This window comes from Erpetoichthys calabaricus, chromosome 3 (genome assembly GCF_900747795.2).
Source record: "Erpetoichthys calabaricus chromosome 3, fErpCal1.3, whole genome shotgun sequence".
In the NCBI taxonomy this organism is placed as follows: Eukaryota; Metazoa; Chordata; class Cladistia; order Polypteriformes; family Polypteridae; genus Erpetoichthys; species Erpetoichthys calabaricus.
In genome coordinates, this window is record NC_041396.2 from 313,968,393 (window position 1) to 313,990,443 (window position 22,051).

The following is a 22,051-nucleotide window of genomic DNA, read 5'->3' on the forward strand; positions in this document are numbered from 1 at the left end:
GAGCTCATTCAATCAAAGTGAGACATCTTGACTGAAACGAGTCTTCTTACCTGTCGGATTTTACAGGTCCTGCGTCCATCATGGTAGTTGTGTTTTCTTTACTCACGTCATATCGCTCAGTCCAAAAAAATCTCTCTTTATTTCTGAAGATACCAGCTTTACTTTTTAAAAAGTCCTGATAAGAAAACATGAAATGAAGACGTTGATGTACAGTTGGACTTGCATGTGTCTGTATTGTATTGAATTGTCTTCTCTTAGTCACAATCAATAAAACACATTTTACCTCCTTTTTTTCTTTAATATATACTGGCCTGAGTCTCCCCTTATAAATGCTGCAAACAGACAAAACTCTCAGTGTGTCACCTGCTTTTATAATAAATAGTTCTATCATGTCACTTCTTGTTTCACTTGAGCAGATGGCAGTGATGTCCAACACTAATAATGTGTCAGTGTGCTAACAGAGATACTGGATACTAAATACGACATCCCTGGTGGAAATCTGACAAAAACCCCAGCAAAGGAAATCGACCAATGATAGAATTTGCAAACATTTCCACTTATTTGGGTCTTAACAGGGGCCTATCACCTCAGAAGGGCAGTTCAGTGGCATTCTGTTTTTAATTTGGAGCAATGCAATGGTCACCTGGGGCCTCATGCATAATGTCATGCATAGAATTCATACTAAAACATGGTGTACGGACAAAAGTGGAAATGTGTGTACACACAAAAAAATCCAGATGCATAAATCTGTGCGTTCGCCAACTTCCACATTCTTCCACACCATAAATCCCTGTCAGGGTGAAAAGTAATGCACGTGCACACACCTGATGCTACTGCCTAATTCCTTCCATAATTACGAATCTTTGAATATGCAAATAAATATACTGTAAATATCCCTTAAGCTCAGTTTTCTATGAAAAGGCAATGTCAAAAGCACAGGGGAAAATAAAAGAATTTCGGCGAATACAAAATGGAGGCAAAGAAAAACGTACTATTTGTTGGTTTAAATAGTGGAATAAACAACAAAAGGAAGTTGATCGAGTGACATAGAGTGTCAGAGAAACTCAAAAGCTCAAGTTCACAAATTCGCATAGTTCCTGAAATTATATTGAAGTTGTCAGATATCAAAGTCGCCGTGAAAATGTGAGTTGTAGCCCACCATAATTTCCACTTTAATCACGTAGTTTATTCTGTCATTAAAGTAGAACATCATAAACTTCATCTTAAAATCGTTTAATTTACTAATTTCTCAAATCTCATCGTAACTAAAGTAGCATGTTAAATGCTTTGTTTTGTTTGTGTTCTTCTATGTGCTCTAAGTGTGCTTCTTAAACGGGCTTTCTCTTCCTCCGACAGGACACAGAATCAATTACATCCGTGATATTACAGCTCTCTGAATAATTTAAATACTGAGATGTATACTTGATATAATTTTCATGATGATAGGAGTTAAAGCATTTTATTAATCATGGGAACACAGTGGCGCAATGATAGTGACGAGCTGGCGTCTCATCCAGAGATTGTTCCTGTCTCACGCAAGATGCTTGCTGTGCTGTGCGTGACCGTTGATGAAATAATTTATTGCAGCAGTACTGTCTCTCTCAAACGTACTAACCACCAATTCCTGTCCTTCCCGCCAATTCCTGTCCTTCCTTTTCTTTCTCCAAATACCCAATTGCCACAAAATCAGCTCTGTAGTAGACGTTAAGCCATCTGTAAGCTTAGAACGCCGATTCTTCCAAACTTTTAAGGAACATTGAAATATCTTTGTATTACATGTTTAATTATTCTATCCATCTATCCATCCAGTGTTGCGCCAGCCACAGCAAGAATACAGTGTGAGGCAGGAACAATCCCTGAACTAGCTAGCGCTGCAACACAGTGTCCTCACATGTTTAATTATTAACAGTATAGATTATTTAAATGAAGTTAAAGTTTTATCTGTATAATATCATAAACATATTTTGCTGCATTTCATCTTAAAAATGATATCGTCATCATGTGTAAATATGCACTTTATAAAGTGGCTCAGGTTGTGCAATATTATAATTTTATCGCAAGTTTACAGTGAGCTGATTGTACTTATAAGTCCAAACAGTTCTACAAGGAGCACTTGATGGACTGATTGAGTGCGTTTATAGTTCTTGGGATGAAACTGTTTCTGAACCACGAGGACTCTACAGGAAAGGCTCTGAAGCGTTTGCCGTATGAGAACAGTTCAATAGACAGCATGGCTGAGACATAGTGTGCTTGATGCTGTATACCGATAAATCTCTTTCCAATCAGCTGCTGTAGAGCTGTGATTCCACACTCAGATAGAGTGATATAAATACTCCGAGTGGTGCAGTGAAAGTAATACGGAAAAAGATGATCCGCTGTGGCAACCCCTAACGAGAGCAGCTGAAAGAAGAAGGTGCATTGAGAGGAACAACGCTAAAGCAGCTATGGTATTTGGAATAGTTTGGCCATTCCGTGGACCATTATATTGTTACAGGTTAAATACAATCAATAGCCTTAAAATAATAAACAATATGCGGTTTATTTCAGTGTATATGATAAAGCCGCCTCAGGGATGTGGATCTAAAAAAGAAACGGAAACCACACTGGAACAAAAGCACTGCTTTGACGCTGGGTGCCGCCAGTTTGCAAAACTGAGCGGAGAACTTGCATACGCCAAGGATTGAACTAGTGTGAAAATGTGCGTAGCTTTACACCAAGTTTAGGTTTCATACATCGTGATTTGAGCGTGGAAACGGGCATATGCAAAATTTTTGTGCATACACCATTATGCATGGTGATTTTCATGAAAAATTGATGAGCAAATCTTAAATTGCTTTATATACTAAATGACTAACTCATCACCAGTGACCCTTTTGTCCATTACGTATCTCACAGATATCCAACCAAAAACCAGAAATGCATGTAAACGTAATGTACAAATGGCAACTCTAAGAGCTGCTGCAGCCAAGAAAGAAGAAACAGGAATCTAGGATTCACAGCAAGTCTGATGATGTCAGTTATAGCGAATGAAGAAAGAGAACCGTCCCCTGACAGAGTCTTTACTTGCTCACACAGTCAGCACTAAACAAAGGGTCACTGAGACTTTGATTAAAATGGCAGTCGCCCTGAGCCTTTGAAATGTGTCGACAGACTCTCCAGATCCATTGGAGGAAACTGCTAAAGAAAGACATTCCTGCTTTAATAACATACTGAGCTGACTCAACTTCAGCTTAGGTCTTCTGGGATTGTTCTTGTGATGCACCTTCAAAGCTTTTTTTAAATGCTCTTGCCATGACAGTTTAACTTACAGTGTACAGTTTATCAAGACAGTCATCTTAAATCCACCGGCATAAATGACATACCCGTTCCTCTAAGCTTTCTATATTCACTAGTCGTCCATCCTTTGTCTTGCACCAATCCTGGCTCTCCTTCCAGCTCAGTTGATTACTTGAAATGAAGTAACACTTGGAATCGAAGAGGACCCAGTTCAGTTTACAGAAAGAGCAAATGTTTTCTGTGGAAAATGAAACAAAAGAGCAAATGTAAAATGAGGGATTAGATGAACAAGGAGCCCACAGTCTACTAGCCCTGCAGCAGAGCACTCACCGGGTGACGTGTTTGTAGCATCACAGTAGAATTCTATCAGATCATTGAACTCTTTGCTCAGTTTATCATATTCCTCCTTCAGAATTGTGTACTTAGACTGCAGGGTATCATAGCTTTTTTGAAGAGCAATGTAGTATTTTTTGCATTCAGACTTTACGTTATTGAGTTTTTCTTGCAGATCACTGACGTCTGTGCCACATCGAGACTTTAAGTTATCGATCATTTCTTGAAGATAACTGTGTTTTGCGTCACATTCAGAGTTTATGTCATCGAGTATTTCTTGTAGATCACTGTTATTTCTTTCACATTCGGACTGCTGGATAGCTTGAGTCTCCAAAAGATCTCTGTTATTGGTCAAGATGTAATATGTATTCTTTAAAACCTCCAACTCTTCCTCCTTGTGATTTAATTTTAAGGAATCTGAGAAAAACAAATCGTATCATAAAATCAGTAATACAAAATACAAAATGAGTTAAGAATGTTATTAGTTTTGAAGTGAAAAAGAATCACTTTCCGTGTTTTCTGCTCATTTGATTCCATCAGAGTTTGTATCAACAGATGAAGATTGTGCCTTACTAGTTTTTAGTGTGTAACAGCAGCTCTGTTTTTCAACTTTTTTTTTTTTAATTAACGTAAAAGCGGTATGAACAAGCCGAGATAGACATTGTTCTTTTTTTGTTACTTGTGTAAAGGTTCAACGTCCTTGGGGGTCCTTCCAGTAGGTAAGCCTGTCATTTTCATTTTTCTTTTATTTCAAGTAAACGGGCTGACCCAGTTGGCACACCAACATTTAGGTTGAGTCCTGTCCTTCCATAGTCCGATGACTAGTGGCGTAATCAGAAGGATTTTGTGCCTTATGATGACAGAAACCGGCCAACCTGGCAGACTCTGTCCAACAAATGGCAGACCAGTTAAACCAGTTACAACCTGGCAGAAGCTGAAGCACGACTTGAGGTGGCAGTAGCCCAACACCTTGGATAAGGACAATGTGTTCGCGGGGTGACGTTGAGTTGTACCTGATTTCTGAGTGCACTGCTGTCTAACACCGCTGGCCCCAACAGGAATGGGCACATCTACTCAATCCCTTCCTAACAGTGGAAGCACAACAGGCGTATAATGATTTGGAAGAAAATGATGGGTACGTGACAGCAAAAAGTTAACAAATGCCACATTTTTATCCATGGGCTTCACAGCAATAGGCTCTGGAGAGCGGTCTTCTCACAGGATCAGAGCTCTATAAGGCAGTGTACTTATCTCCTTTAAGGAGACACCACCTCTTGGGAGTGCCTCGCTTTTACAGTTCAATGACTCAAACAGGCATGGCCAGTTAACCTCAATGGGCATCCTTTCTGATCTCTGGGTGATAAGAGAGATACAAGTGTTAGCAATCGCACCCCCTGGTGTCCCAGAGTGGTAACGCTTACTTCAGATGAGTCCAGAGGTTGACGAGTGCAATGCAGTAAGAAATAAATATTCCATAAAAAGGCTGTGTCTTTGTGGATGTTAAAAACAGTCAATCAATATGTTAAAATCGCTTATTGAAAAGATTCAAGGCACCAGGTTAGTCTCCTCGACAAGATAAGCACACCTCTCTCAGCTGTCATCAACTGACTCTCGTCCCACCTGCCCTCTCCAGCTTCGGCTGAGACACATCTAGCCGGCCTCCTGTCATCACATATGCTGTATTGTGCTACCTGGACCACAGGAGGGACAATCCAAGTCCCCTCTCTTACACTAAAGTTCAGCTGGGAGACCCCACGAGCGTACATGGCTGGCAAGACGTGAGGCACATGGATGGCAACACCTTCCTCGAGGCAGGAAGAGACTGTTCCACCAGAGAGACACCAGTTGTGGGTCTAGCGAGAGACAGAAGACTCATGAAAGGACCGAGTGAAGCTGGAGGACGTGAAGTGATGTGTGCAGAGGTCAACACAGGGAGACCAGAGTGGAACAAAAGAGAACGTTCACTCCACGAGGAAGAGACGCTGACAGATATCTGACAATTTGGCAAAACTTCTGTTGGGAAACAAGCATGCGGTGAACAGAGTGCATCTGTGGACAGTTGGACAATTCACTGTTGTGGTAACGCAGCACGCAAACTGGACTCTGCACCACTAAAGGTTGTATCCTCCTCCACTTTTAGAGTGTGGACTGTGTGTTTTTCATTTAAAAAAGGGTTTTCATTTCTGATATTGTTAGATTCTTATGTTCTTGTATCGTTTTTGTGTAGTACAAGTTACTGTTGTTTTCCTGAAATTGCTGCCGTGTCTTTCATTGTGTGCTCACTCACCGCCCAACTTAAAGTAACCTGTGTGCTATTTTCTGTAAATCTCAAGAGTTCCAGTCTCTTAAAAAAAACTGAGTGGCGTAGTCGGATATTTTAACGGTGTCTAAGGTTAGATTACCTGTAAGTGCGACCAGACTCTTGTCACGGGAAGTACGATCAGCAATCCTAGCTGTGCTACCCGTTGTTGGGTTTAACTGCTATTTATTATGTGCGTTAGCCTCTCCATCTTAGTATTTATAACTCATTACTAGCAAATCGTGCTTGCGAAAATTTAGCAAGAATAAAAGCGTTAATGTCATGATGGTGAGGGAGAGAAGAACATTACATGTTACAGTAAGAAAGGAGGTTATTTTAATAAGTAGAGGACTCAATATTACAACAGTCACATGATTAGTATGGGATGTTATTATAGTTAGTTACAACAGCATGAAAATTTACAATACAAACCGTAACACGAACAGGTTAACAGAACATATTGGATAAGAAGGGAAACGCAGAGCACACGTAAATCAGTATGTGTAAAGTGTGGCCGTCAGGTAATGTTGTATACTGACATCTATAAACATTATTGTCAGCAAAAATATTCCCTGTGTGTAACCAGCAAGTACTTTTACATTTTTTGCTGGGTTTCGATGTGATTCTGGAAAATATGGCCATGGGAAAAAAACAGGGCCTGGTAAATAAACTCTGACGTTATTAAACATTTGTCGTTGGGTGATAGTCATAAAATATGCTAAACGAACAGGGAATTGCCTACGCCGTAATAGTAAGGGAATATCTTGTTTTGGGTTTTCAGTGTTATGGAATCCGTGTAGTTTTTCATTCGTAATGTTTCTTGTTGTCTGGCAGTTTGCCGCTGCTCTTCAGTAAGTTTGTGTGTGTAATTTGTTTTTTATTCACTGTCAAGGTGCAAGACTTGCCGCCGCTGCTCTACAGATAATGTCGCTCTGTGGTTTGTCAAGCGCTGTCTTTGTTGTTCCAAGATATCTTGCCTTTGCTGGTTGATCTGGCGTGATGTCGATGTTTCTGTTTTTGTGCGTTGGTGTGAGTATCAGAGGTGTGACCAGAACATTATGTGTGGGTGGGCATTTGGCTTGTCTGGGAGGGGGCAAAAAATATCCATCCATCCATCCCCATTTTTGTAGGGGGATCAAATAATAATAACCACAAACGCAATCCAAGTGTATGTGTGTACTGTATAATATTAACAAAAAGAGCAGCTTACTACTGAAAACGGCAAATATAGGAGTGAGTGGGGATCGAACCGGGACTCTTGATTACACTTGGTTTGCGTCTGTAATTGCGCTGTTACTTAGACTCAGATCATCATGGGTGATGTTAGAGAGCGTGAACTTATTCAGTGCAGCAGGATTAACGCACATGTTGATCTTTTTTTCTTTCAGTACTTGTGTCTTCCCTGTTTATTTATATATCTAGTGACTTCTCTGCCTGTCTGTCTCTCTATTACGCAGTGCTCTGTCTGTCTGTGTGTTATGGATCTTAAAAATAACAGTTAAAAGGACACTTGTTCATGTTAATTGCAGTCTCAATTTTTAAAAAAAATATTTTAAAAGGAGCATCCCACATGAAAATATAACGATCTCATTAACTGACAGTGCATACCAATTTATAAATTTTATGTCCGTTTGAGGTTAAAAAGAAAAAAAAAGTAACTTTATCCCCAGCGGGGAATCGAACTCAGGTCTGTGAGGCACAGCAAAGTTGCTGCAATCTGAAAAAGCAAACCTTAGCACGCTACGCCACAGAAACTGCTGTATCACAGTTGAACATTTTGTGAAAGTGTTTATTTGATCTTTGGACTTCAGGATTCACACATTCTATAGGTTATGCCTACATTTTGTAACATTACTAAAATATGAAAACGTTTCTGTTTTAACAATGTGTTTACACAGATTACTATAGAAACAGAACACACATGAAATGCGTGTGTGTTCCAAATAACGATCTATTATTTCCACTCTAAAACTCCACTTCACTCCCAGATAATCAATCAAGGCATGAGCTGGGAGAAGTTCGTCGGTGGGGGGATGGAATAGCCAGCTGCTGGCAGATTGTCTTTATTGGCACATTTAGAAGACAAAAGACTCTGGCGGAGAGGTTTTTTGGTTCGTTTTGGTTTTTTGGTTCTTTATTTCACCTTATACAATTTCTTGTATTAGGAATTTGGTAGTTTTCGCATACCCCTTGGGGTCAGAGCGCAGGGTCAGCCATTGTACAGCGCCACTGGAGCAATTACAGGTTAAGGTCCTTGCTCAAGGGCCCAGCAGAGCAGTGGCCTTTTTGGCAGTGACGGGGATTCAAACCGGCAACCTTCGGGATACCAGCGCAGCTCCTTAGCCTCAGAGCCACCACTCCGCCCAGAGGTGCAAACGGATTTAAGAAGCGATTTAAGGTGGGCTGGATCTATGAATTTTTTCGTAGACTGTGGTAATTCTAGTGTTAATTGGCAAGGAATGGGCTAGAAGACAACCCACCTACAGCCAGTCCCACCTTTTAGATGTCATTTATGTTCCCAATCAGGACGGCAAATCAGTAGGCCATAAAGGCAAAAGAAAACAAGATCAAGATATCAAATATTAAAAATAAAGCACTAAACCCCTGAGACTTCTGAGCTTCACTACTCTGAAATTAGTTTTTGGCTCTTTGCTGCTTTTTTTGGTTTTTCTTCTTTCATTAACCTGAGTTTTGTAGTTGGGTTTGGTTTGTCACTCATTTTAATTTGTTGCTGTTCTCTAAACTGCCTACATATGACCCTCTGCCAGCGTTTTTAAAAGACTTTTTGGTATTTTGGACTTGTAACAAAAAATGGCTTTAGCAAATCTCATTGCTGTGTTTAAGTAGCTCGTTCAGATTTCTATTCCTCTTGAGCTTTACATAAGGTCACAATTGCTATTGTCACACATGCTCGTCAGAGGCCCACCCTCCAAGTTCTTCCCAGGTATGTGATACCACCCCACGCCAGGAGGGGGCGCTGTGGTTAACTGTCTTGTCCTTTTCTTCCACCAAAGTACAGAGAAACACCCAGTGAGGGCAACTGACTCTGCCCTTTTGGTCCCTGACCTCTAAGAACTTGACATCCCAGAAGGAAGGAGCTCCATGACTTTCAGATGGCAGACAAGAATGCTGATTAACACTAGAATTACCAGAGCCTACGAAAAAACTTGTATATCCGGCCCACCTTAAATCGCTTCTTAAAACCTGTACACTGCAGAGCTTTAGCGCGTCTTTATGTGAAAACAGCAGTGTCAGATGGGGAGTGTCTGATGATTACATATAACGCTGAAGTTACTGCTCTTTACTATGCTTTCCTCTGCATGTCCCAGAGTACAAAAGAAACAGCATACAGCAACACGTGGGGACTGGCAATATTGGGGGAAAAAAACACGCGGTCGTATGTATCGTGATACACAGCAGAACTATAGCGCGTCTTTATGTAAAAACAGCAGTGTCAGGTGGGGGGCGGTAGGGATGGATCCTGAACACGACTGAGACAATGAAAAGTGAATTTTAAAAAAATAAACCTAACCTTTACAAATATCATAAATTACACCAGCTGTTACAGACTGAAATCAAATGTATCTTTTTATTCTAAAATAGTGAAAATAAGAGCACTTCTCAAATGGGAGTTGTGCAGGATTGAACTCATGATCTTGTGATTCCCAGTCAGTGACTGATACTGTTGCGCCACGGAAACAGTGATAGCTAATGAGTGTCAATATTACACACTAAGGCGGCTTTTTTTGGCGGTGGCTTTTTTTGTACCTTTTGTGAAAGTGTTTCTTTGATATTTGGACTTCAGGCTTCATACATTATATAGTTTATGCCTACATTTTGTCAATTGCTACTAGAATATATAACACGTTTCTGTTTTAACAATGTGTTTACACAGATTACTGTAGATATGCAACACATATGAAATGCGTGTGTTTCAAATAACAATCTTATTATTTCTACTCTAAAACTCCACTTCACTCCCAGGTAATCAATCAAGGCAAGAGCTGGGAAAAGCCTGTTTACGTTCTAAGTCGTTGGGGAGATGGAATAGCCGGCTGTTTGCAGCTTGTCTTTATCAGTACATTTAGATGACAAAAGACGCTGGCAGAGAGGTGAGAAAGGTTTTAAGAAGCGATTTAAGGTGGGCCGGATATACGAGTTTTTTCGTAGGCTCTGGTAATTCTAGTGTTAAACCAGTCACTTTATTACTGTGACAATAGTTTTGTTTCCTTTTATGCCATCAAGAGTTTGTTTCTGTTTGGACTTTGAAGTTAACAGGGATGGCCGGGTTGGCACCCCAGAAATTCATCTTCATTTGAGCCTGTTATTCCTTCAGATGACCCCACTATGTACACTGAATTACCACCGCATGATTAGCTGTTTTGAGGTAATGAGCAAGTCCTCCTAATAAAGGGGCCAATGACTGCGTATATAAGAAATACACAAAGCATTCACATTTCATATCAGTACAGAGGATACTTACGGTAAACAGAAAAGAATATGAGGCTGGACAGTAGGACAACACAGAAGATCAACAGACTCTTCACAAGGTTGTCTGTCCTTTCTGCCTTAACATGAGGCACTGGAACTGCAAGAAAAGCAAGGTGGAGTGAGATCAGAGACTGAACAGCACATGAACTACCTGATGAAGGACAAAATGGGCATTGGCCATTCTTCTAAGCTTTAGCGGCCCACCAGGCCTGTTTAGGTAGCAGATTTAGCAGACGTCCAACTGTGGCTTCTCGCACTTACAGTACAAACTAAGAGACTGAACTCTCACAGAATCTGCCTGTAGTTCATCTTTCCTGAGGCCGCTCTGCAAACGTCTTGAATCACAAGGCATGAAATGGACTGAAGGAAGAACAAAGAGCTATAATTGAAGGAATGAGCGCTGAGATAAACAGAATAACTTGACTGTGAGCAGGTCCTGATTTTGTGACAGGAAGTGACTTTAGACCAATCATGAGGTGTTAGAATTCCTTTTTAAAAATAAGCTGCACCCTCGTATTCTGTCAGAGAGAGGCGCACACACTCACTGATCTCTAAGGAGCGTTCTGAGGGGACCTGAGACCCCCACTTTCTAAAATGACTGAAAATCTCTACAATGGCTCTCTTAAAGTTAAAAGCTGGGAACTGACAGCCACTTTACTTTTTTTTTCTGGATCTGAAACCACAGCACCTGCCCTTCAGAAGAGGTCACCCACCTGAAACTAAGCATCTTCAGGCCTGGCCAGGACTTGGATGGGAGACCATCTGGGAAGAGCTTGGGTTACTGCTGATGGAAGAGGCATTGGTGAAGCCAGCAGGGGGTGCTTACCCTGTGGTCTGTGTGTGGAACTCAATGCCCCAGTGTAGTGACAGGGACACTGTGCAGTAAAAATGGTGCCACCTTTAGATGAGATGTAAAACTGAGGTCCTAACTCTCTGAGGTCATCAAAGACCCTGAGCATCCTTCATGAAGAGCGGGGTCTATCCCGATGTCCAGGTCAAACTGTGATCCATGGACTAGTCACTCTGACCCCCTAATCATCCCCTGTCTCTGATTGGCTCAATGTCTCTCACCCCTTCACCACCTAACAGCTAATGTGTGGTAAGCGTAGTGACACAATAATGGGGGCCATCGAATCAACCAGGTGCACATTAGTGGGGGTGTAAGTGGCTCTCCACTCACTATGTAAAGCGCTTTGAGTAGTGAGAAAAGCACAATATGAATGTAAAGGATTAATCATTATTATTATTATTAATGTCTCAGCTAAACCAAACTGTGGGCCAGTGGGCTAAAAAGGTTAAGAAGTAGCCATTACTTCAAGAAGGGAATTTCAGCAGCCAACCTCTTGTGCCACAGACAGTAACGCTCTTCTCCATGAAGCTGCACACGACACAACAAAGGGCCTAACAGCACAAAGGAAGATGAGAAAGCAGCACCACAGAACACCACAATGAAGGACCCTGCAGTAAAAAGGAAGAGTGGACGCCAACGCAAGGAGAATCCTCCACATGAACCCAGGACAACAACAAAGCAACAACTCCACACGACATCAGACATCATCCATAAAGACTTGGCATCATTAAACTAGTTCTGTATGCCAAGATAAATTAAAACTCTAAAGAGCAGTAAACAGCCAGCCTGTCTGTCTTATATGTCCGTCTGTCTAGTCTGGCAGGGTCCTGTCGTACAGATCACCATACTGTATGTATGCAGTTATCATATTTCTGTACTCCTGGTGTTTATCAATACTTTGTCTTATTCTGTTTCTTTAACGAGTGGCCTTCATTTAAACTGAAGTGACAGTCAGAGACCTACGACAGAGGAAGGTAAGGTAAATAAAGAAGGAGCCTTCACAAATGATTTGATCAATAGCCGAGTTAAATCTCTCCTCCTTCCCACACTATTCTGATTGTCCCTGGGTGGTCAGTTAAAGTTCATTTTCCTTTCCTGCACTGGTGCCCCACCATCAACGGGGCCATTAACTGGTCTCCCCTTCACTCCCACTTGCTGTTGTCACATCGACATTCCTGTTCTATGTCCTCATTACGTGTTTTCTTGTCCGTCACCACGTCCAGATCTCAGCACAGGCTCACCTGATTATTATTTTCACAACATCAGGTGTTGTCAGCTTACTTGTCTTGTGTTTGTATTTCGTTACGACTGACTTACCTGTCACTTGGCACAGTAAACGGAAAACTTGACAAAAGTGACAACAGTCTACAAACTGGTGAGAAACTAAATCCAATAATGTGTTTTTATTTTATTTAACTTTTACTTTTTTATTAAGATTTTCTTTTTCAGTTTTCCCTTAGCAGCTGAAGATGCCTGATAGTGTGAAGCTGGCAGAATAACATTTTGAATTATGTTTCCCTTCACGTCCCTTTCTCTCTCTCAGAACAGATAGCTGACAGATCAGAGTCTCTGTGTTTTACGATCAGACATGGCATACTGTGCTCTGATGGCTCTCACGTATAATTCTCAGCACTGACAATGCATACTCTGTCCCTCTTCTTGTGTCGCTCAGAGTCACAGATGACGTTTTTGTGCCTTTGCTGCTGTTTAAGCGCTCAGCTAAAGACAGGAATTCAATCTAAATGGAGTCCAAGTCAAGTGCATGGCGGTCTCCCAAGCCTGGCCTGCTCACTTTCTGTGTGAGGTCTCCACATTGTCACCGTCTCTTTGACGCCTCAGAGACACACAGGCCCTAAGATGTAAGAGCCACTGTGGCTGTGTGAGGGGAGGCTGTTTATGAGAAGGCTGGCAATGGCCTTTAGTGCTGTGCTTCTGAAGAACGGGCTTATCTCATACAGGAGTAGCTCATTCAGAAAATAAATGGATGAAGGGGACCACATCTGTCTAAAAGTAGGCACCTGGCACTGAACCTCACACACCCATGGAGCAGAAGAAGACAAACAATTCAAAAAGCACTCGGCTCTGCCTGGCCAGGAACTTCAGCACTGAGATGAAGCAGCAAAAGACTAAGTGTAATGGCCGCCATTGTTTGAATGATTGTAAGACTAACCAATGCATAACCTTACAGCTCACATGGCAAGCCAGTGACTGAGACAGAATGTTATTTTGAAAAGATTCAACTGCTCTGCACAGAAAGTGAGCTCGGTAAATTTTTCCAATATGGACGAGACATTTCACATTTTAACAGGTGAAGTTCAGAATTCTCCATCTGACAAAATACACCACAAGACTCAAACAGACTGCTGGAGTGAAGTCGAGAAAGCACTACTGAACGCACTAATCAAAGATAAGGGGTCTTCCATCTTACTGCTGACAGACCAGACCACTGCAGGACACCCTCAGCCATGTGGAGCCAATCTGGGGCCGCCAGTTAACCTCCACTCACACATTCAGAGGTAGGACGTGAACTTGGAGCAACTGCTCTTTCATTCCACCCTGCAAGCCCACATCTTCCTCCCTCAGAGTTTCATTTCAAAGGTGCCTATAAAGTTGGTCTACAGTGCCTACCTGTGTCGCCATCTGCCTTACTGGCATGTGATGATTCTTCTATGGTACAGTTGTCGTCAGCGAGTTTCCCCGATACTCCGGATTTGTCAGACATGTTTATGAATGCTGTAGAGGGAGTGAAAGAGAAAGAATTTCCAGTTATTTCTAATCCAGGATTCAGTTGTTTTTCTGATATCTTTCTTCCACTCTGCCCCCTGGTTCACCACAGAACTTCACCAACTTAAAGCTAAGGGCTGATGTTTGGAATGCCTTTATAAAAAGACAGACTTTGAAGTCCATAAGAGTATGTATGATGAACACATGCGTGTCTATAAGGATGCTTTATCTGCAGCAAACACTACATATTGTGCAACACTAAGTGGGTCAGCTGAAGGGAATACTCAGCTTTATTCTCAACTGGAAACAAAATCCTCCATCCACCTGACAGACTTCCACCTCAATTTTATTGCACTGATCAATGTAACTCTTTTATGACCTTTTTTAATAGGAAAATGGAAATATCCACCAGTAGTTGACTAGGTTTGGAAATTCCATAAAAACTAACAACATGAGATGCAGCACGCAGAACCAATCAGCGACTCTAGTCAGGGTGTGCTAAACTGAAGTTGTGAGTCTTCAGCCTGCATTAAAGGCCAAGACTGAAGGGGCACCTCTTATAGTAGCAGTTTCATTCTTATGGCCTTGATGGGAACTCCTCCTTCATTCTCTGAGCGTCTCATTATATAATCTCCCTAATTGGTTTCTGGTCATTTTTGAGGCATTGCAGAATGGACAGACAACTGGCTGACTAAGGTCTTTGCCGTGCTGTGATCAAAGCGGTGGTCTGGTCTGACATCCTTCCATCAGCACCTCATTTAATAAACCAAGCTGTCTAGTGTTTGCCATATTGCAATACCTCACTGCACATAAGGGCAGACTAATTTTCATGGGCACCATGTATACGCTATATGAAGACAACTAAGTGGACCCTCCTCCAAATGACTGAGTTCAGGTGTTTCATTGTTCACAGGAGCATCAAATCAAGAACATAGCCATTCAATCTCCATAGGCCCAGTGACTTTAAACATGGCACTATCATAGGATGCTACCTTTCCCACAAATCAGCACATGATTATTAGTGTTATTAGGGTGAGGTTGTAGAACTGAGGAGCAACAACAGCTCATCCACAAAGTGGTGGGCCACGTATACTTACAGAGAAGGGTTCACTGAGTGCTGAAGCACACAAAATGGCCAATCCTCTGTGCCATCACTCAGAACAGAGTTCCAAACTGCCTCTGAAAACAAAATCAGCACAAGGAATATTCATTGGGACCTTAAATAATGGATTTCCGTAGCTGACTCATTATGGACAATGCCAAGCGTTGGCTGTAGTGGTGCGAAGCACGCTGCCTGCCACTGGACTCTGGAGCAGTGGAGCTGTGGAGTCATGAATCACACTTCACTACCTGGCAATCTGATGGACATAGCGGGTTGGATAATGACTGACTGACTGTAAAAACTATTGAATTTACATACAGTGTCAATCAATGGATACATTTTTTACCGTTGTTGGTTCATTGGTTAACACCTTTTTATACCTACCGCCCACTTTTGTATCTCTGTTAGTAGTAAAATTTTCTAACCGCCCACCGGTTCCACAGTAATGTTGATTTATAAAGTAGGGAAGTAACTTTACTTTATAAAATTTATAAAACAGAGTTACAGCAAGTTAAAGCATATAATAATAATTACTTACCAAGTACTTTATGTCAGATTTTCGCTAAGTTTGGCAGAATAAATCTTTATAAAACAATTTACTATAGTTAAATTAGTTGATTAGAATGTAATCACAGCGCCGTTTGGTTGCTCCGCTACCGCCCACCATGAAAGCTGGAACACCCACTAGTGGGCGGTAGGGACCAGGTTGACTACCACTGGTCTAGATGGTAACGGCAGTTAACGCATTCCTTCTTCTCTCGAGTCCGTGGTTTATTTTTCCGTCTTAACGTGCAGCATTGGGTAGTGTTTGTATGTCCTCGAATAGTCACTTAAAATGCTAAGATACAAATGTGCAGCGGAGCTGAATGCGATATGAGTGTACAATGCAGCGAGTCAGAGAGATCAAGAGGACGTGTGGAAGGAATGAGAGGTGTGTTTAGAAATGCTCTTCTGTGACTGAGAAATGACGTGGCAACGGAACATCTTTGTCTGAAATGTACTTGTATTAAAATGAATGTTTAAAGTCGAATACAAAGGAGGGCTAACGTGGGTTTACAGTTATGAGTTAGCAAGATATATATATATATATATATATATATATATATATATATATATACTGTATATTGTGGTACCCGGATGGGGTTGGTACCCAGTTGGGACGCCCGAGAAGACCGGAGGAGGGCTTGTGCCTCCTCCAGACCTCGAGGGGGCGACCGCCCTGGGGGCCATGGGTACAGAGCTGTGAAGCTCGACCCTGTAGGGGCCCATGGTCACCGCCGGGGGACCCCAATACCTGGAGGACCCTGGACCACAGCACTTCTGCCACACCAGGAAGTGCTGGGGGGAAGAGGAACAGGGACACCCGGAGTGCTTCCGGGAGACAGCCAGCACTTCTGCCACACTGGGGCGTGTCGGTGGGAGATTGCCGGGAACACACCTGCAGCACATCCGGGTGCTTATTTAAAGGGGCCGCCTCCCTTCAGAGATGGATTTGAGTCGGGTGGAAGAGTGGACAAGGTTTCTGGAGGAGAGAGGAGGCAATCTGAAGAGACAGAGAGAGAGAAGGCGTTGTCTTGGCCTGGACTGGAATGAGGGGTATTGGGGCTTGTGTGAGTAACGTGTTGTAATGGAGACCCTAAATAAACGTGTGTGGGGTAATTTAAACGTGTCTGCCTGTCTGTGTCCGGGTCATATTCCACAATATATATATAAATATATCCTTTAGGTCATTTGAGCACTGATGAGATTGTACCTAAGTGCACTGTGCCGTTGTCACATTCATTTGAGTTAATAATTAAGTTAATAAAGCTATTGAGTTAATGAAGCTATTGTCATAATCATAACCTGCATCTCTTTGTCCACACAATCAACTGTAAACCTACTTTTGCCCACCCCTGTAAATTGTGCACACGAATTTAGAAATATCTGATAAAGTTCCAGAGCTCTGAGTTAATTTGAGTTAAAATGTGTAATATTGGATAAAATGAAAACGTCTCCACTTTGCTTATAGAAATGTTTATATGTATAAAACATCTTTACTTCAAACCCTGATTAAGTCTTAGGGAAAAATGTTCTTTGATAATTATAAAATATAAAGGAGACAATTTCTTTCAATGATAAAATGCTGCTGGTTATGTGTGTGTGTGCGTCAGCTGATTTATTAAATAGATTCTAAATGTGAAGGGGCCTATTTGTTACTGACGTTGTTTTAAATGCTTTCTATGAGCTGTTTGGTGATTGAAGCGGGGTGATACGGTGGCACAGTGGTTGGCACTGTTGCCTAGCAACAGGAAATGAAACTTGAAACTTGCATATTCTCTGTGTGGAGTAAAATAAATAAATGTAAGCAATGAGAGGAAAAGAAAATGTAAATGCTTTAAATAGTAGACGCTAAATAATGTGTCAAAGGCAGTTTAAGTCAGTTTGAGTATGTTGTGTAATGTGAAGGAGATCTCTGTGGCTGAAGTGCATTGGAAGGAATTTAAGTGAGTGTTTGGTTAAAGACACTGTGTGAGAATATTTGGTGATGTTTGAAATGATGAGGGAATCAATAAAGGTGTACATAAATCTATAAGTTTTGAATTTAAACTTAAAAGTGAATATGATTAGGTCCAATAAAACGTTTCCTGATTTCGTATAAATGTGTCTGCCTTCTTCCATTGAGTTCTGGCCTTAATTAAATGGAGGAAAGTTCTGTTAGTAATTTTTAAATCATAGAAAACCAAAAAGGAGAGACATTCTGTAGGACAGGAAGAAAGCTGGTGATGAGCACAGACTTCCAGTCCAGGTAGTGTTCTCTACTAAGATATACTGTAACTAACACAAAGGGTAGACTGTGCTTTATCTACAGATCAACACTCTGGAGAAGCTGCTAGAAGAAACTCGGGATGATATCAACGGAAAACACCTGCATGAACATCTGGCCTTAACAAGAAATGACGGGGAAAAAGAAATCAATATTATTAAGTAGAGCTAAGTTTGAGATATCAGGATATTGTCTTTAAAGCCCAGCATGCAGTGGTGCGATGGACTAACTATGATGAGAACATTCTTAATAAAAGCAAGATTTTAGATTATTGATTATAAGACATTGCATACAGAGTTAGAGGTTGATTTCTTTACCCATCACCCCTTGTTCACAAGTCATTTGCATATCTTAAGTGTGAAGTAGAATGTCGTTGTTTGAATGACTACATAGCTGATTATTGGGTTTAGTTTTATTTTCTATAATTTGAAGGTCTAATGAAACATTCTGGACACTTGTTAAATTCTAAAGGCAGAGGCAGAAATGTGTGTGTCAATTTAATTAGTAAAATATTAGGTTAAAGAAAAATAGCTGGGATATGAATATAGAAACTGTTTAGCTTAAGAATAAAACTGGAGAGGTAATAATAGATGTATTTTAAGATAACTTTAGAAAATAAGCTGTTAGCCTTAGATGGAGTGAAATACAAATTTCTTTTCTAAATAATTTAAATCCCAAGACTGCACATAATTGAACAATATTATGTAATTAGAGCAACTGGGAAAAGGGAATGTGGAGCTGAACTGTTTGAGTTTATTTTGTTCTTATTTCTAGAAATAATCAGGAATTCACCATTCACCAGAGAAAATAACAACAAGTGAGATGAATCAAAGTGGGCCAGCACTTGTGTGAGACAGTGACAGACACGGTCACACCAATGGAGGACATGAAGTGTCGGAGATACACATCAGGACCACCAAATCAATAAGAACACAAACTCAGCTGTAAAAACTGCTCACCACTCAGAGGTTCAGACAACTGCACATGAGAAGAGCAGAGTGAGGACTATAAAGAAGGAGTTTGGTGACATCAGGCCCATTCACTGTCAGTCATTACTATTCAAATGGAACACACTGGGCTCACTGGGGTTTAAAGACTTTTTGAAGACTTAGTAGCTCTCACTTTATGTCTTGGCTGTTCCTCTTCACCACAGATAGTCTTCAGGTCCTCTTACTGAGAGAAGTCAGGAGTGAGGTGTACATCTGGAGAGCTCAACAAGAATGGGCAGACCAGTATGTGCTGACTGATTTAAAAGCCTTTAGTTATCCCGTTTCTATGGTACCACATGTCATTATCTCTGTGACTTTGTGTCCAAGCACAACCTTTCACAGAGTTTGACACTCCAGATCTACATGGAAAGAGGAGCTGCAGGGTAATAGTGGTGAATATGGGGGTCTTTACATAGGGTATGCTTGTAAGAAGCCACAAGGTTTTGGTGAGTTGGCCTGTTGGTGTCTTTAAATGTGTGTACATCAGGGGTGTCCATCTCTGGTCCTGGTGGGCAACCCTGGCTGCAGGATTTCATTCTAATCATCGTCTTCATCAGTCACCAAAGCCTGCTGTTCTTTGGCTTCTTTTCACTTTATTTTAGTCAGTTTGTTTTTTAAGACTCAGTCCTCTGAATTGCTTATTTTTGCACAAACATCACCGAACAGAAATGAGATATGAAGTTAGTGAGCCAACAGATGACCAGCTAAGCGGGAGTCTCAAACTCCAACCAGTTTCTTATTTGGCAGTTGATTTTTATTGTTAACTAAATTATTTATTTAATTCCATGGCCTGTTGGTGGTCTCAGGCTGCCACAGAAGATGTTTTCTATGACCACCGTTAAAATGTTTTGTGGACCAGCTGCTTCATGGTGGGCACAGATTAGATGCCCGGGAAGCTCCACAACTGTGGTTCACAGCACTTCCACCACACCCAGAAGTGCTGCCAGAAGAGGAGCTGAACGACTTAACGAGCCTATCTGGGCTGTGATGCAGCCACACCCGGAAGAGCAGCCTTAGGCTAATTACCACGTGAAGCACTTCCGGGTGGGCTATAGGAGGAGCCTGCAGCCACCACTCAAGGAGTCGGAGTCGGGTGGAAGTGGACAGAGCTTGGAGAGAGGAGGACAGACAGACAGACAGACAGACAGACAGACAGTGATTGCTGCACTGTTTGGGGTGTTATTGTGTGTTAAGGACATTCTGTATTTGCCTGTTTGTGTCCGGGTCCAAATATTTCACACTCTTGATCTGATGATTTCAAGCAGGCTGTCCGTGCTCCGCAGCCATCAAATTGAACTGAACTGGAGAGATTTTGTATGAAGAATGGTCAACAATACCTCCCATCCAGAATCTAGACACTCATCAAAGGCTATAGGAGATCAGTGTCTAGAGGCTTTGAGATTTGCAAAAGGAGGCTCAACTAAGTATTGATGTCATATCTCTGTTGGGGTGCCCACATTTATGCACCTGTCTAATTTTGTTATGATGCATATTGCATATTTTCTGTTAATCCAATAAACTTAATGTCAGTGCTGAAATACGACTGTTTCCATTAGGCATGTCATAAATTAAAAGGAAGTTGCTACTTTGAAAGCTCATCCAATGAGAAACAAAAATCCAAAGAATTAAGAGGGGTTCCCAAACGTTTTCATATGATGGTGGTATACATCTATATATAATTGTTTTCGTCATCATTACATACATACATACATAAAAAACATACATTATATACATCCACTCTGCTAAAAACAGTAGTGGTGCAGCAGTAGCGTTGCCTCCCCATAATAAGGCATGCGTGGGTTCGGGTCCCACGTCCATCGAGTGTGAATTGTTACCCAAAATAGTCTGTTTTTCTTTTTTATTTCATTCAACAGCAAATTCCACCGTGGACCGATAGTGAGCAAGGCGAGCTATCGAAGTGGTGTTGGATTGCTACAGGCGGTTGCTCACACCCCTATTAAAGATATATCAATGTGCATCTTGTTTCATGTCTCTCTATTATAAAAAAAAAATCCTGGAGAGAAACACTAGGGCGTCGAGACGTGATCTTCACGTAAAGATCTCATCTCATGATCAATTTCAGTGACGTCTGTTAAAACTCTTATTGCTTTTACTTTTTCGCTGCTACAGACTGGCAACGAAGAGAAGGGTTTGTCAGTGGCTTCTAGTGTTTGATGTCTAAAATATATATAAACTGTATATATAAAACTAACGCCGACAGGCAGAATGTACTATACGATAGCAAGAGTTAAACAAAATAAGACGTCTCACTCTTGGATCCCCAGCTCTTTCAATGAGTATTCACTTTTACACTGTATCATTATTATTGCTCCTGTTAGTAGTATTATTATTATTAACCCTAATCTTTTCTTGAGATCACATTTAATAGCCTGACATTTGGGGTTCCACGGCCCTAATGCCCTAATGTTGTAGTTTAAAAAAAAAACAAAACATACATTGAAAACGAGCCTTGTTATTTATCCTTAAATGTTTTCTTTGTTCCGACTTAATTAAAACAGAATAGACGGAAAATAAAGGTTTATCCCTGTACTTTGCCAGGATATAAGTAAGCACATTTGAGAAAGAAAAGGTGAAATCCTTAAATCACAGATGTTATTATTCGATCAAGTATTGAGATATTTAATTTATTAATACTTTACAATAGCTTGTGGAGAAAAGATGCCACCACAGTTGATTGTGGCTCAACTGACTAAGGTGGTTGCTTCTCAAATTCTGAGCATAGTGCAAGCCCGAGTTCGATCAGAATTAAACATTCGTCAAAATGAATAACAAAAATGATCAGGAGTGAAATCTTTATAACCAATTTGAACTAAATAATTTTGAGAGATACTGTGGAAGGATCGCATAAGAGATCTGTTCGGGAATCATCCCCACTTAGAATCGCCATCGCGATGACTAATTGCGTAAGGCAGCTCACGTATTTACATTAATCCATCTTCTATTCAATGCCATTTCATGTCCATGAACCCCTCCATTGAATAAGGTGATCACAAACCCACTGTGACAGATCAGGTTGAATTCACTCTGCTGCACCAAACATTCAAAGGTGTTCGACATCAGAGTGGCTGAGAGACACGGCGCAGATCAGTCACCGGCACACCGACACACAGACACACACGGGACACTCCAAGGTGAGCATTGCATGTATCAAGGTCGGCAT